Raw genomic sequence first — 16,463 nt, 5'->3', positions numbered from 1 at the left:
CTGTCTCAGAGTCATTGATGTGAACAGCACTGAATGAGGCCATTTGGCCCATTGTGTCTGTGCTGGTAAACAAAGATCTGATGACACTAATCCCATCCTCCAGCTCTTGGCCAGTTACCCTGGAGGCTACAGCAACACAAGGGAATATCTAAACACTGCTCCAATGTCACCAGAATTTGTGACTCAACCAGTCTTTCAGGCAGTGAGTTCCAGACTCCACCACCCTCTGGGTGAAAACAATTCTCCTCAACTCTCCTCTCAGTCTCCAACTCGCCTGGCCATGGACTCACTCGTGTTCAGAACGATGAGAGGGGATCTGATTGAAACATATAAAATTGTAACAGGGCTGGGCAGGTAGGAGGTTTCCCTTGGTTGGGGAGTCTGGAACCAGGGGACACAGGTTCAGGGAGATACAGGGTAGACCATTTAGGGCTGAGATGAGGAAACATTTCTTCACTCAGAGGGTGGTCAACCTGTAGAATTCTCTACCACTGAAGGCTGTGGAGGACAAGGAACTGAATACATTCAAGAAAAAGAGAGAGATAATTGTTTTGCATTTTAACAGCTTGAAGAGAATGGGGAGAAGGCAGGAATATGGCTTTGAGAGAGAGGATCAGCCATAGAACTTAGAATGCCTACAGTGTGGAAACAGGCCATTTGGCCCGACAAGCCCACACCGACCCTCGAAGAAATGATGACATTCAAAAATTGATACAGCCATGATCATACTGAATGACAGAGCAGACTCAAAGGGCCGAATGGCCTACTGCTGCTCCAAGTTTCTACGTGTCCATGTCTGTGTTACCTTCAATCTCTGTACCAGGTTATGAAGTTCTTTACTCATGTAAAAAGTGCCATCCTACCCACCCTATCATTGTCCTGAATAATCTTATCCCTCTCTATCAGGTCCCTTTTACGCCTTCACTGCTCAAAGCTCAGATTCAGGCAGCATCCTGGGAAATCTCCCCTGTACCCTCTCAGGTACAATCACATTCTTCCCAGAGTGTGGTGACCAGGACCTCTCCCTCTCTCTCTCTGACTCACACCTGCCATTTCTTTCTCTCTACCTCTATCTCTCTCTCCCAATGCTAATCTCTTTCATGTACTCTCTGTCTCTCTCTCTCTCTCTCTCACACACACACACACTCTGTCTCATAGCCACTCTCTCCAACTCACTGATGCTTTCTCACTCCATCTTATCATCTGTTTCTCCATCTCTCACTGTCTCTGTTACTCGTTCCCTCTCTCACTTCAATTAAAAGCCTCCAATTGTTACCTGTCACTCTCTATTCCTCCCTCTTTCTCTCTCCTTCCCTCTCTACCTCCCAATTTACAGTTTCTCTCCCTCTCTCTCTGTCATTATAAATCTATCCATACTCATCTCTCTCTCTCTCACACTCAACCCTACCCTCCCTCTCAACTCTCTTCATGCTTAGTCTCACACCCATCCTGTCTCTCACTCTCTCTCTCCTTGTCTCTTTGTCTCTCTCAATCCCTCTCAGTCACTCTGTCTCACATCTTGTTTCTCTCTCTATCACTCAACCTCACCATTTCTACCTCCCTCTACCTGTCTCTTGGTCCCCTCACATATCTTACACCATATCAGTTGCTCGTCCCTCTATCTCTCTCTCACTTTCTTTCTTTCTTTCTCTCTCTCACACACACAAACACACACACACACACACACACAATTTTTCCCTCCATTTCTCTCTCTGTCTCACTGCTCTCTCTTTTTGACAGTGTCCTGGGTGGTGACAGTTGAATGCAAGATAAATCTCCTTCTACACTGCCCCGCTAATGCATGTTAACCCTTGACCCCTTTTTTCTCCTGAAGTAAGACATTATTTCCACGATGACCAGGGTTTGGCCTCTCTCATTCTGGTCAAATGAAGGACAGTTCTGTGCTGTTGGCCTATTCTCACTGGGGACTGATTTGGACACAAACCTCATTCCGTGAAGGCCTGGCAGAGAGAGGAGATCCTCAGATCATCAGCGTGAGTTCGAGGGACAGGACAGGCTCTGACCCACTGATCCATTCTGTCCATTCACAACATGTTCCAATCCCTTCCCCTCTCCTTCCCCTTCCATGGTCAGTCTTTTCTGAAATGGAGTGGTCCCTTCCCTGTCTCACACCAAGGAGGAAATGGACAGATATTTAATGGGTAATGGGTTAAAGGATGATGGAGAGTGGGCAGGAAAGTGGAGTTGAGTCTGAGATGGGATCAGCCATGATTGTATTAAATGGTGGAGTGGGCTCGAGCAGCTGAAATGCCTGCTCCTGCTCCTAGTTCTTACGTTCTTCCACCCTCTCCCTCATCCCTCCCACTGCAACTTTGTGAACATTCTTGGAATGTTTGGACATTGAAGGTGTTATGTGAATTCAAGATTTGTGTGGATTTAATGTGGGGACAGAATTGCACACGGGCTGTGATAGCTCCTGCGGTTGAATATCCTGCTGAAGGCTTCTGCCTTCCATATACAGAATAGAGAAGTGGGGGAAGCCGGAATGTACTGCTGGGGTACACGGCACTGTCCTCTAGCAATGTGGTTGACTCTCTAGTGCCCTCTGAAATGGCCGAGCAAGGCTGTCAGTTGTATCAATTATGACAATGTTTCAACAAAGAAATGAGACCGGACGGACCACAGGCATCGATCTAGACACCGAAAAGGCAATGACAGAAACAGCCCTGTCTACCCTGCTCCATCCTCCTTACTGACATCTGGGAGCTAGGGCCAAATTCAGGACAGCTGTCTTACAGATGACTCAAGCAACAGCCTGACACAGTCATACTCACAGAACCATACCTTGCAGACAATGCCCCAAACACCACCATCACTGTCCCTGCATGTGTCCTGTCCCACCAGAAAGGCAGACCCAGCAGAGCTGATGACACAGTGATCTACAGTTGGGAGGGAGTTACCCTGGGAAGTCTCAAAGTTGGCTCTGGACCCCGTGATGACACCAGGTTAAACATGGGCGAGGAAACCTCCTGGTGATTACAAGATATCTTGCTCCCTCGGCTGATGAATCAGTCTCTCCTGGATGTTGAACAACATTTGGAGGAAATCCAAATCACTGAGGGTGATGATAGTAGAGAGTGTAGTCTGGGTGGGGGGTTTCAATGTCCACCACTGAGAGTGGCTTGGCAGCAGCATTACTGATCGAGCTGGTTGGTTCCTCATGGATGTAGCTGAGGGACTGGCTCTGCAACTGGAACCAAAAAGATGGAAAAAGATGCTTGACCCCATCCTCACCAATCGTGTGGCTGTAGATGTATTGGTAAGAGTGACCATCACACAGTCCTTGTGGAAACAAAGTCTGACCTTCACATTGAGAATCCCCTCCATTGTGTTGTGTGGTACTATCACCGTACTAAATAGGACAGACTCCAAACAGATATTGCAACTCAAGACAAACTCGTAAATGGGGATGATTGCCAAAGATTACATAATGCTCTGCACTATTGTCAACTCCTGAGATACTGAAGCAGTCCACGTGCAAATGCAACAATATCTGGACAATATCCAGGTTTTGTCTGAAAAGAGACATTTCCCATTGGTGCCATACAAATGCCAGCCAATCACCATCACCAATCAGAGACAATCTTAACATCGCCCCTTGACAATCAATGCTATTCCCATCACTGAATCCCCACTATCAACATTCTTGAGGTACCATTGACCAGAAACACAACTGGATTCACCAAAGAAACACAGTGGTTACAAGAGCAAGTTAGAGGCTAGGAATACTGCATCGAGTAACTCACCGCCTGATCCCCCCAAAGCCTGTCAACCAAGTCAGGAGTGGGAGCAAATACTCCCCACTTGCCTGGACAGGTGCAGCTGCACCAACATTCATAGATTGATAGTGTCACAGAGTCATACAGCACAGAAACAAACCCTTAAGCCAAACTTCGACATGCTGACCAGGTTTTTTGAAGTGAACTCATCTTATTTGCCTGCGTTTCACACATATCCCTTGAAACCTTTCCTATCTATGTCTATTGTATCCTATGTCTTTCTTATCCACTCAAAAAGCTTGATACCATTCAGAGCAAAGCAAACTCCTTGATTGGCATTGCGTTCCCAAAGCATCCAAACTCACCGTCACTGACGCTCCATAGCAGCAGTGTGTATTATCGATAAGATGCAGTGCAGAAATTCATCACCGATCTTCAGGTAGCACCTTCCAAACCCATGGACAAAAACAGAAATTGCAGGAAAAGCTTAGCAGGTCTGAAAGCATCTTGGAGAGAAATCAGAATTAACATTTCGGGTTGAGCATGAAATATTAACTCTGATTTCTCTTCACAGATGCTGCCAGACCTGCTGAGCTTTTCCAGCACTTTCTATTTTTGTCTCGGATTTACAGCATCTGCAGTTCTTTTGGTTTTCCTCCAAACCCATGTTCACTTCCATTTAGAACAGGAGCAGCAGATACATGGGAACACTGTGAGCTGCAAGCTCCCCTCAGAAAAGCTTAGCATCCGGACTTGGAAATATGTCGCTGATCCCTCAGCCTTGCTGGGTTAAAATGCTGGCATTGTGGGTCAACTTACAGCTTGTGGACGATAACAATTCAAGATGGCAGCTTCCCACCACCTTCTCCAGGGCAACTAGGGACAAGGTAAAAAATGTTGGCCCAGCCGGTGAAGCCCACTTCCCACAAGTGAATATGCAAAACCAAATGAAGTGTTCCTCAGGAGGGGAGAGGGAATGTTCAGGATCCTGAACTCCATTTCCCAGCTCAGGCAGTTTGTCTCCCAATGAATGAATGAGATGCTAACTTGAAGCCCAGGTTCAGGGCAGTCTCACTCTGTGGACATGAGGTCTATCAGAGGGAATTGGAGATTGAGCTGTAAAGGAAAGATTTGCTGGGTTACGGGGAGAAAGAGGGGAGCAGTGGGATTAACTGGGTCATTCAAAGGCATGATGGGCTGAATGTCCTCCTCTTGTGCTGTCAGATTCCAGGGAGTGCAGATGGTTCACAGTTTTCTCCCGTCTCAGTAACAAACATCCAGCTGCTCTGAGCTCCTTCTTTCACTTCCTCTCTTGGTGAAGTTTCAACCTTGTGCTCTCTCAGTCTTTGCAGTTATTTTTTACACTGGGGCTTTCTGCTGTGGTCAGAATCTCTAATAATAAGTGTCCAATCAGTGACAATCACAGCAGCTAAGAGCAGTCAGGACTGAGGAGCCAGGCTCACTGGGAAACACTTTGGGAAGATCAAAGTCATCCTCTTCAGCTCCTGATACAAACTCCATCCCTTTCCCTGAGCATTGTCTGCTGCTCAAACAGACTCTTTACAACTTTGGCCTCATCTCTGGGGCTGATTTGAGGCCCAAATCTTTCACATCTCAAGTATCAGCCACTGAAAATCTCAACCATGTTTTTGTGACCATTCCAATGATATCCAGGCCCACATCACAGCCACTGACTTCCGTAAACATCACCTCATCCCAAACTCTGCTGTCTGTGTTCAAACTCACACCAAGTCCACCCCACACCCCTGCCCACGCCTCCCCACCCCACCATAGCCACCACAATCCTCACTGACTGACATCAGGTCTTGGTCCAGCAACACCTCGATTTTCAAATTCTCATCCTTGTTCTCAATCTGCTCCCTGTTCTTCCACCCTCCGTATCTCTGTGACCTCCTTCAAGCTGCCTCACTTAGTGTGATCAATAATCTTGGATATATGGCTCTCTGTTTCTTCAACCAAGTCATTGAGAAATATCGTGAAAAGCTGAGGTGCCAGCACAGATCCCTGGGAATACCACTACTCACATCTGGCTCATTGGAACACACGCACATTATCCTTCCTCTCTGTCTCCAAGACAGACCCATTCCTGACCCAAGGTAAATGCATTTCTCAAATTCCATCCAATTCCATGATTTAGAGATGTCAGTGTTGGACTGTCGTGTAAATGTTAAAAATCACAGAACACCAGGTTCTAATGCAACAGGTTTGTTTGGAAGCATCAGCATTTGGAGCGCTGCTCCTTCATCAGATGGTTGTGGAGTGTAAGATCTGAATCAATTTTTTTTGTTGTGGAACATTCTTAAATGTCTTTTTGAATTCCCTATAGACAATAGCCATCGACATTCCCTTATATCCCACACTCGTGAGCTCCTAACAAAGTGTAACCCGGTTAGTTAAAGATGTCTGAACCTTTGTCAATCCATGCTGATTCTCTCAGACCAGTTCATATTTGTCCGTTATTCTGTCTCTAAAAACAGACCCAATCACTTCCTGACATCAGACATTCAATGGAGATGTTCATTGTAATTGAGGCTCGTAAACAGCTAGCACTGACACGAGGGGCTGATCAGCCTCCTCCTGTGCTGGCATCTTCTCTGTCTCCTGGACGGAAATATTTTACAGATTAAAAACTAAAGACCAGCAGCAAATTTTAAAATATAAATTAAAAACTCCTCAAATAATTTCCACATACAGGGCCAGGCGATGTGTAGTAATTGCACGATGGGGAAGCTGGTGGAGCCCATTGTAGCTCAGAGTGACCACATCTACAGCAAGTGTTGGTTGCTCAAGGCACTCCAGCTCAGAGTTGATGAGCTGGAATCTGAGCTTCAAACACTGCGACACATCAGGGAGGGGGAGAGTTACCTGGAAACTGTGTTTGGGGAGACAGTCACACCTTGTAGGTAAAATACTTCAAATTATGGCCAGTGATCAGGGACCGGAGAGTGTGACCAAAAGTGAACATGCCGATGCAGCCTGGATTTAGCCTTACAGGTGCCTCAGCTCCTTGTCCAACAGGAATGAGGTACTTGCTCCTTGTGTCAATGAGGAAAAGGATTGTCGGGAGAATGGGCAAATGTAGTTTGAGGATTTTGGTGATAGTGACCATAACTCTGTAAGTTTCAAAGTCATTATATAAAAAGATAAAGATAGAGCAGAAATTATAATGTCTAAACTGGGGAAAATGTAGGGATGTGTAGGTTAGGTGCATTAGCCATGGGAGATGCAGATTTACAGGGATAAGGTAGGGAGACAAGTCTGGGTGGGATGCTCTTCAGAATGTTGGTGTGGACTCATTGGTCTGAATGGCCTGTTTCACATTGCATGGATTCCATAATTCGATGACTCCTAAGGACAGTCATTGCTGGCTTGGCCAGAGATGTCCATTTCCTATGAATGAACAAAGGAAACCATTGCACCATGGTCCAGGAGGCCACTCAGACTGGGGAAGCACAAAGCAAAGAGAGGTCTTGATAATGAGGGGAACTGATAGCATCCTTTGTGAGCAGAATTGAGAGTCCCACATGGTGAGTTGCCTGCCTGGTTTCAAGGTAAGGGCATCTCGAGCCGGCTTTGAAGTATAACAGACCTGGGGTGTGGGGGGTGGGGTGGGTGTTGAGGATCCAGTTGTTGTTGTCTGTGTTGGGACCAACAACATCAGCAAAAATCGGCAAAAGGTCCTATTTGGACAATATCTGGAAAGCTATCAGAAGGATATTGATTAGACAGATGGAGAGAAATAAGAAAGAGGTGAAGACAGCATCAGTGCTGAGGAACAGATTCCAGTGAATGGACCAAATAAGAGTTCTATATACGAATGCACAGAGCGTAAGGAATAAATACAATAATCTGCAGGCACAAATTCAAATTTAAGATTGTGGTATCGGATCAATTACTGAGACATAGTTGCAGAATCATTCAGATTGGGAACGATATCTATCGGGTTAGAAGGTTCACAGGATGGATATAGGGAAATGGCAGAAGAGGTGGAGCAGCTTCATTGATGAGGGAAAAAATGGCTTCAATGGTGAGGGAGGTCATAATGAGGAGAAAACATTCAGTGGAACTGAGGAGCAGGAAAGGATCTAAAACTGTAGTAGATGTTGGATACTGACCCCCCTGACAGTAGCTCTGAGGTGCTGGATTATATAAATGGAGGAATTAGACAAGTGTGTAGCAAAGCCAGTGTATTATTAATGGTGAAGTTTAACTTTAACTTAGATTGGGAGACAGACAAGCGCTCTGTCAGAAAGGTAGTGAATTGCTGCTGTGTGTCCAGAATAGTTTCGAACAGCAATAGGTCCTGGATACAACAAGGGAACAAGCAATATTGGAATTAGTAATGAATAATGAGCCAGATTTAGTTCGTAACTACTTGTGCATGAACATTTTTCAAATAGTGATCATAACATGATCTAGTTCAGTGTCGCATTTGAAAGTAAAAAGCATGAATCAGCTGCTAGAATTTGAGATTAAGGTAAGGGTTGACTTTAACGAGATGCGACAGAGACTGTCCACAATAAACTGGGAAAATCTGCTCATGGGTAAAACAACTGAAGGACAGTGGGGAATATTTAAAGGAACATTCAACACAAAACAAAGCCACTTTATACCTGAGAGGGAAATGCGAACAAACAACAATGGTCAATTAACGAGATAAGGGAAAGGATAAAATGTTTAAAAAAGGCTTACAGAAAAGCAAAAAATAAGGACAGATTCCGCTGAATAGGAAGAATACGAAAGGGCCACATATCAGCTTCTATGAGCTACCAAAAGGGATTCTGAAAGGATACATGTAACAAAATCAATAAGGAGAAATGTTACAGTTCCATAAAAGGGAAGCTGGGTGGTCAGGAGCAATGTTGGCCATTAAAGACTGAAAGTGAGGGATATTGTCAGTGACAATGGGGAAATGACAGCCATGTTAAATAAATACTTTACCACAAGATTTGCAGTAGAAAAGGAAGAGGACTTGCCTGAAGTCCCAAAGGAATTAACAGAGGATCTGTGTCAGGGACTGATTAGATTCCCTGCAGTGTGCAAACATGCCTTTTGGCCCAACCAGTCCACACTGACCCTCCGAAGAGTAACCCACCCAGACCCATTTTCCCTTTGACTAATGCACCTAACACTATGGGCAATTTAGTATGGCCAATTCACCTGACGTGCACATCTTTGGATAGTAGGAGGAAACCCATGCAGACAATGTGCAAACTCCACACAGGCAGTTCCCCAAGGCTGGAATTGAACCTGGGACTCTGGTGCTGTGAGGCAGCAGTGCTAACCACTGTGTCACCTAAAGAAAGTTAATGTCAATAGAACATGTGTAATAACGAAAATAATGGAACTAAAGAGTGACAAATCCTCAGGACCTGAGGGTGATAAAGTAGTAATAGACCACATTGCAGACACCCTGACTATAATCTTTCAGAGTTACCTGGATTCAGGAGTCGTACCTCTGAATTGGAAAATTGCAAATTTCATTTCACATGTAACAAGGATGTTAGAGAAAAGCCAGGGAATTACAGGTCACGAAACCAACGTTTGTGATGTGGAAATTGTTGTAGTCTATAATCAAGGATGGGGGTAACTGAAGACCTTGAAAATGGTCAGTTAATCAGGGAGAATCAGCATGGATTCGTGACAAGTTGGTCATGGTGAAAAACCTCATTGAACATTTTTGAAGAGGAAACAAAATTACTGGACACAGTAATGTCAATGGATGTTGTTTATAGGGACTTCCAGAAGGCACTTGATAAAATACCATGTAAGAAATTGTCAACTCAGTTAGAAATCCACAGAATTGAGGCTAAAATACTGCCATACCGAAATTGGTTGAGTGACAGGTGACAGAAAATAGGGATCATGGATAAGTGCTGAAATCGGCAGGATGTGACCAGTGGAGTCCAATAGGAATGTGTGCACACACCTCAATTATTTACATTATTTATTAATGCATTGGATAATGGCATAGAAAGTCAGATACTCTAGTTTGCTAATGACACAAAGTTAGATAGCTTTGTAGGTAGTTTTCACAGGGTAAGAGAGTCAGCATTCATCTAGTGCAATATTTAACAGAGTATAATTTATCTTTGACATAGAACGCCTTGACTCCATCTCTCTTTCTCACTCTCTCTCCCCACCCCTCTCTAACTCAGCTGCATAGATCTCATTCTGAGTTCCATCCCTCTTTCTCTGTCCAAGCTCTATCCCCCTCTCATTTAGTGCTCTCTCTCTCTCTCTCTCTCTCTCTCCTTGTGCTCCATCTCTTGCTCTCTAATCCGCATCCCTCCCTCCATTTCAGCTGCTGGGAGTTCGATTACATTGATTAGACTTACAGTGTGGAAACAGGCCCTTCGGCCCAACAAGTCCACACCGACCCGCCGAAGCGCAACCCACCCATACCGCTACATTTGCTCGATCTGAGCCAATTCCAGTGAATCCCATGAAGAATAATGATGGGATATTTGGAGTGTAAGTTTGATGATATAAATGTGAACCATTGCAGCAAAGACATGACAGATGGTTTGTACCGACAGCAAAGCCCAAACCAGAGCATTGTGTCAATCAACACAGAACTTATGAAAGCTTCAATAAAAACAATTATTAATGTGATTCTCAGAGATATCATTATTCTAGTTACAAATGCCTATTTCCCAGTGAAGGTTAATCCTGCTGAATATTAGAAACAGCTGGGCTTTGAAGAAATTTTTTTTTAGATTACTTACAGTGTGGAAACAGGCCCTTCGGCCCAACAAGTCCACACCGACCCGCCGAAGCGCAACCCACCCATACCCCTACATTTACCCCTTACCTAACACTACGGGCAATTTAGCATGGCCAATTCACCTAACCTGCACATCTTTGGACTGTGGGAGGAAACCGGAGCACTCGGAGGAAACCCACGCAGACACGGGGAGAACATGCAAACTCCACACAGTCAGTCGCCTGAGTCGGGAATTGAACCCGGATCTCAGGCGCTGTGAGGCAGCAGTGCTAACCACTGTGCCACCGTGCCGCCCACTATTGGGCAGATGGAGTGTAATGTGGGGGAGTGTGACCTTGTTCACTTTCACAATAATCATTCAAATGTGACTGGAGAGTTGTTAAGTCCACATAGCAAAACTTGCCATTGGGTATAATCCATTAGGTGTGATAAATACAGAAACTCGCTTAGTTCGAGTTATCAGTGAGTTCTTGTCAACATCCTTTTAACAAATCAATTTTATACAAGAATGATATACAACAAACCCTCTCTATACAACCTTCTCAGCTGGGAATAGGGAATGAATCTGGTTTTGTGACGAGACTCACATTCCTCGAGTCTACACAGAATTAAATTGAACAGTTTGGTTCAGGAGCCAATACTACAGGAGAACTCCAATTACTCTGATATGGTTCAATCAGCTGATTCTCCAACATGGAAGCCCTCTGTTCCATTGCCGGTTTCGGTTGGTTTTTGTTTTATTTTGTCTGAATTACCAAATTCATGTTATATTTGATTCATGTGATAGATCTAAGTGTATCAATACAAGTCCACAAGATAAATGAGCAGAATTGGGCCATTTGGCCCATCATGTCTGGTCATTTACAGTTGATAATGTTCCTCAGCCCTCTTCCCTTTTCCCTGTTAATCTTGATCCCTTGACCAATCAAGAGCCAATCTATCTCTTTCTTAAATACACTCAATGAATTGGCCTCCTAGGCCCTCTGCAGTTCCACAGATTCATGACGCTCTGGCTGAAGAAATTCCTTCTCAACTCAGTTGGAAAGATCGTCTCTTCACTCTGAGGCTGTGCCCTCGGGTCTCCAAATCTCCTATCATTAGAAACATCTCCTCCATGTCCACTCTATCCAGGCCACCCTGTATTCTGTAAGTGTCAATGACATTCCCTCTCATCTTTCTAAACTCCATCAAGCACAGAACCAAAGTCCTCAACGACTCCTCATACAAACATCTTTGTATTGTCTGAGCAGCCTCACTAAATCTTCCTGTTGATCTTTCTCCAGATACAAAAATGCAGCGTCTGAAGTCTCAAATATCTCTGAATTTGTTCATCTAATAACAGGAAGATTCCTTTGGGAAGAGTCAAGGTCTTTTTTGATCTCAAGCTTTTTCTGATCCCCTCCTCTATTATACTCACTACTTGACAAACCTCTACATGACGGGATGGTTCCTCAAAAACTGGGAGAGGAATTAAGGATGCTGGTTTTGTATTGAGCATTACCTATAACTTGACAAGTAAGACACATTTTATAAAACTGCACCACATTTCATCCAATTGTGGCTCAGTAAAATACCTGTTTCTGGATGCCTGTGTTTTCTAAATCCCCATGTGACCTGCCATGGGATTCTTATGTGCCCCTTGTACTATCTCCCTCTGATAGCTGGGTGGGACCACTAGGCAATGTCTAACTGACCATTCTTCATCTGGGGGTCTATGACGGGGTCTCCACTTCCTCATCAGCGCTCCATTCTGAACACAATAACACTCTGAAACCCCTCCAGCCTCGACCTCAGTATGAGCTGACTGTGCTCATTTATTTCATTCAGGATCTGCTTTTTGGATCTGCTGCAATTAGTGACATCATACCAACCACTCCACCTGGATTATCTTCACCCTTTCAGAATGTTTCAGCGATCCTTTCACTTGCTGTGGTGTCACATCAACCCTTATTGATGGATTTTGTTTAACCATTGCCCTGGTTACCTCACACGAAGGAGAGAGACCAGGAACCTGTTCCTGTCATTGTTCTGTTTCTTGGCCCTCCTTTGGACATTCTGTAATTATCGGGGAAGCTACTGCCTTCAGTCCTGACAAACCATTCCCCAGAAGGAAATCGACTCCCTCAACAGGGAATGTTTTCCCATTCCGACAATTACTTCTCCTGATAACAAATCACATTCAAGTTGTACTGTACTAATGGAAGTGGACTATATTCTCCACCAATCCCACTGATTAATACCTTAGCTTCCATTGAGCTCTCTGGAGGGAAAATCAACTCTTTCTCCAGTAAAAGTGACTGTGTTGCTCCTGTATCTCTCAGTTTGGTTCTGGGTTTAGCTGGGTCCACCTCTCACCTACCTAACAACCTCCTTTACTTATGACAGAATTCACCTCCGGCCTTTTTGTTATAGTTACAGCTACAACCTGCTCTGTGGGATTATCTGTCTGTGTTCCCTTCTCTGGCTCATTTTTACTAACTCCCATAAATCCCATGGGTTTACCTCACAAGTTCCAACATTCCAAACATACATAGCCCACCTTATTCCAAGAGAAACATTTCAGCTTCTGATCATCACTTCCACCCTCAGCAATTTCCTTCTTAATCTGAGGAGGAGTTCCTGGGCTGTTGCCTCCAATCCATTGTCTCCCCTGGCTACCTGCCTTCCTCATACTCTCCCAATTTTTATTTTTCTCCCATTTCTGGGCCTGATGGGAAAAAAAAGTTTCTGGATTGGTCTCCCATCAGGTGACTTCTCCACCTCCTGATGCTGCTTGGCTTGTTGTGCTCTTCCAGCCTCATGTTTGTCAACTTTGGATTCCAGCATCTGCAGGGTTTTGGCTTTAACGAAGTCTATAATCATCAGCCATTATAGCTGTTTGTCTTACTGTCGTTCCCCTTTGGTCTTCGACATGAATGGTTCTAGAAGGGAAGGAAGTTGTAAATTCTTCTCAAAGGATAACTTCTCTGAGAGCATTGGAAGTATTCTCAGCTGTTAATGCTCTTATCCACCTGTCAACATTATTTTGTTGAACTCTCTTAAACTCAGTAGAGGTTTGTCCAGGCTGTTTGTGTAAGTTCTGAAACATCTGTCTGTATGTTTCTGGAGCCAACTCATATGTGCTTAGAATAGCCATTTTCACCTCCTCGTGATCCCGAGAACATTCCTCTGACAGGGATGTAGAAACCTCTTGTGCTTCCCAATTTCATTTTTGCATGGACAAGGTCCAACCTGTTTTTCCCACCTCACTTGTGTTGCTATCTTCTGAAACAACATGAAAAATGCTTCCACATCCTTCTCTTCATTGTCATAGAGTCCTACAGCAAACAAACAGGCCCTTCTGTTTGTCGACATGTCGATGCCAATCAGTAATCACCAAACTCCATTTACCTGCACTTGGTTCATAGCCTTCCATGCCCTGGCATTTTATGTGCTCATCTGGATGTTTCTCAAATGTTGTGACAGGAGCTGCATCCACACCTTCTCAAGCAGCACATTCCATATTTCTAACATCCTCTGGGGAAAAAAGTCCTCAAAACCACTCTAAACCACTTTTCCACACGCTAAGCTTATTCCCTCTGGTCATAGACATGTCTGACATGGGGAAAAGATTCTCACAATTGACTTTGTCTATGCCTTTCATATTTTTGTATATCTCAATCAGATTCCCCCCAGAGAAAACAAACCCAGTCTATCCAGTCTCTCCTCAGAACTAACACTTTCCATCCCCGGGAACATCTCCTCTGCATCCTCTCCAGTTCAATCACGTTCTTCCAACAGTGTCACGACCAGAACTGTGCACAATATTCCAGACATGACCTAACCAGTGCTCTGTCAGGTAACAAGACTTTCTACTTCCTATATTCTACACCCTGGCTAATAATGCCAAGCATCCCATATGCCTTCTTCACCACCCTGTCTAGCTGTGCTGATACCTTCCAGGATTGATGGACTTGTACACCAAGGTCCCTTTGTTCCTCAGTACTCCCAAGGAACATAAGAACATAAGAACTAGGAGCAGGAGTAGGCCATCTGGCCCTTCAACCCTGCTCTGCCATTCAATAAGATCATGGCTGATCTTTTCATGGACTCAGCTCCACATAAGTCCATAAGACAAAGGAGTGGAAGTAAGGCCATTTGGTCCCTCGAGTCCACTCCGCCATTCAATCATGGGTGATGGGCATTTAACTACAGTTACCCACACTCTCCCTGTAGCCCTTAATTCATTACAAGATTAAGAATTTATCAATCTCTGCCTTGAAGACATTTAATATTTCAGCTGCCACTGCGCTCTGTGGCAATGAATTCCAAAGGCCCATCACTCTCTAGCTGAAGAAATGTTTCCTCAATTCTGTTTTAAACTGACCCCCTCTAACTCTAAGGCTGTGCCCACGGGTCCTAGTACCCCCACCCAATTGAAACAATTTCCCAGCATCTACCCTTTCTAAGCCATGCATTATCTTGTAAGTTTCTATTAGATCTCCCCTTCTAAAGTCGAATGAATCCAATCCCAGGATCCTCAGCCGTTCATCATATATTAGGCTTACCATTCCAGGGATCATCCATGTGAATCTCCACTGGACACAGTCCAGTGTCAATATGTCCTTCCTGAGGTGTGGGGCCCAAAACTGGACTGAATGGGGCCTAACCAGAGCTTTATAAAGTCTCAGTAGCACATCTCATTTTACATTCCAACCCTCTTGAGATAAATTAGGAGAAAGTGAGGACTGCAGATGCTGGAGATCAGAGCTGAAAAATGTGTTGCTAGAAAAGTGCAGCAGATCAGTCAGCATCCAAGGAGCAGGAGAATCGACGTTTCGGGCATAAGCCCTTCTTCATTCCTGCTGTACATTTTCAGCAACACATTTTTCAGCTCTTGAGATGAATGACAACATTACATTTGCTTTCTTAACCACGGATTCGACCTGCAAGTTAACCTTTAGAGAATCCAGGACTAGCGTTCCCAGATCACTTTGTACTTTGGCTTTATGAATTTTCTCACCGTTTAGAAAATTGTCCATGTCTGTATTATTTTTTTCTAAAGTGCAAGACCTGGCATTTGCTCCCACTGTATCTCTTAATTCCTTTATTGTTAAAAAAAAATCTGTCTTAGCTTTAAAACATTTACTGAAGTAGCATCAATTTCTTCATTGAGCAAGGAATTTCAGAGATTTATGACCCTCTGGGTGAAGAGGTTCCCTCCCAATTCAGTCCTAAATCTGCTCCCCCTAATTTTGAGGCAAAACCCTCTTGTTTTAGTTTCAGCTGCCAGTGAGGACATCCTCTCTACTTCTGTCTTATCTATTCTCTTTATAATTTTATTTGTTTCTATAAGGTTCCCCTCATTCTTCTCAGTTCCAATGAATATATCCCAGTCTACGCAGTCTCCCTTCATAAGCCAACCCCCTCAACCCCTGAATCAGCCTAGTGAACTTTCTCTGCACCCTTACAGTGCCAGTATTGCCTTTTTCAAGTAAGGAGACCATTACTGCATGCAGTACTCCAGGTGTGGCCTCACCAGCACCCTGTACAGCTGCAACATAACCTTCCTGCTTTTTAAACTCAATCCCTTCAGCAATGAAAGACAAAATTCCATTTGCCTTCCTAATTGCTTGTTTTACCTGTAGACAACCCTCTGTGATTCATGCATAAGGATAGTCAAGGTACATGCCTTTCATTGTGTATATCCCTCCCTTATTAGACCTCCCAAGTTATATCACCTCAGAGGTATCAGGATTAAATTACATCTGCCATTGCTCTGCCCAATTTACCAGCCGACCAATATCAGACTGTAGCCTGAGACCCAGTAATCCGAGATGGCAGCAGAGTAGGACTCTTCAGACCGAGTTCATCTGCTCCGTCTGTTTCCTTTTCTTCTTTCTATTCCACTTCTCTTTTCCTTTTCTTTTGTGTTTTTCTTTTGTCCTTCTCCCTTATTTCTTCTCCCGGGCTCGGACTCGCAGCCTCAGTTGCCA

Source organism: Hemiscyllium ocellatum, chromosome 9 (assembly GCF_020745735.1).
Source record: "Hemiscyllium ocellatum isolate sHemOce1 chromosome 9, sHemOce1.pat.X.cur, whole genome shotgun sequence".
Classification (NCBI taxonomy): Eukaryota; Metazoa; Chordata; class Chondrichthyes; order Orectolobiformes; family Hemiscylliidae; genus Hemiscyllium; species Hemiscyllium ocellatum.
This window is presented reverse-complemented; position numbering follows the sequence as displayed.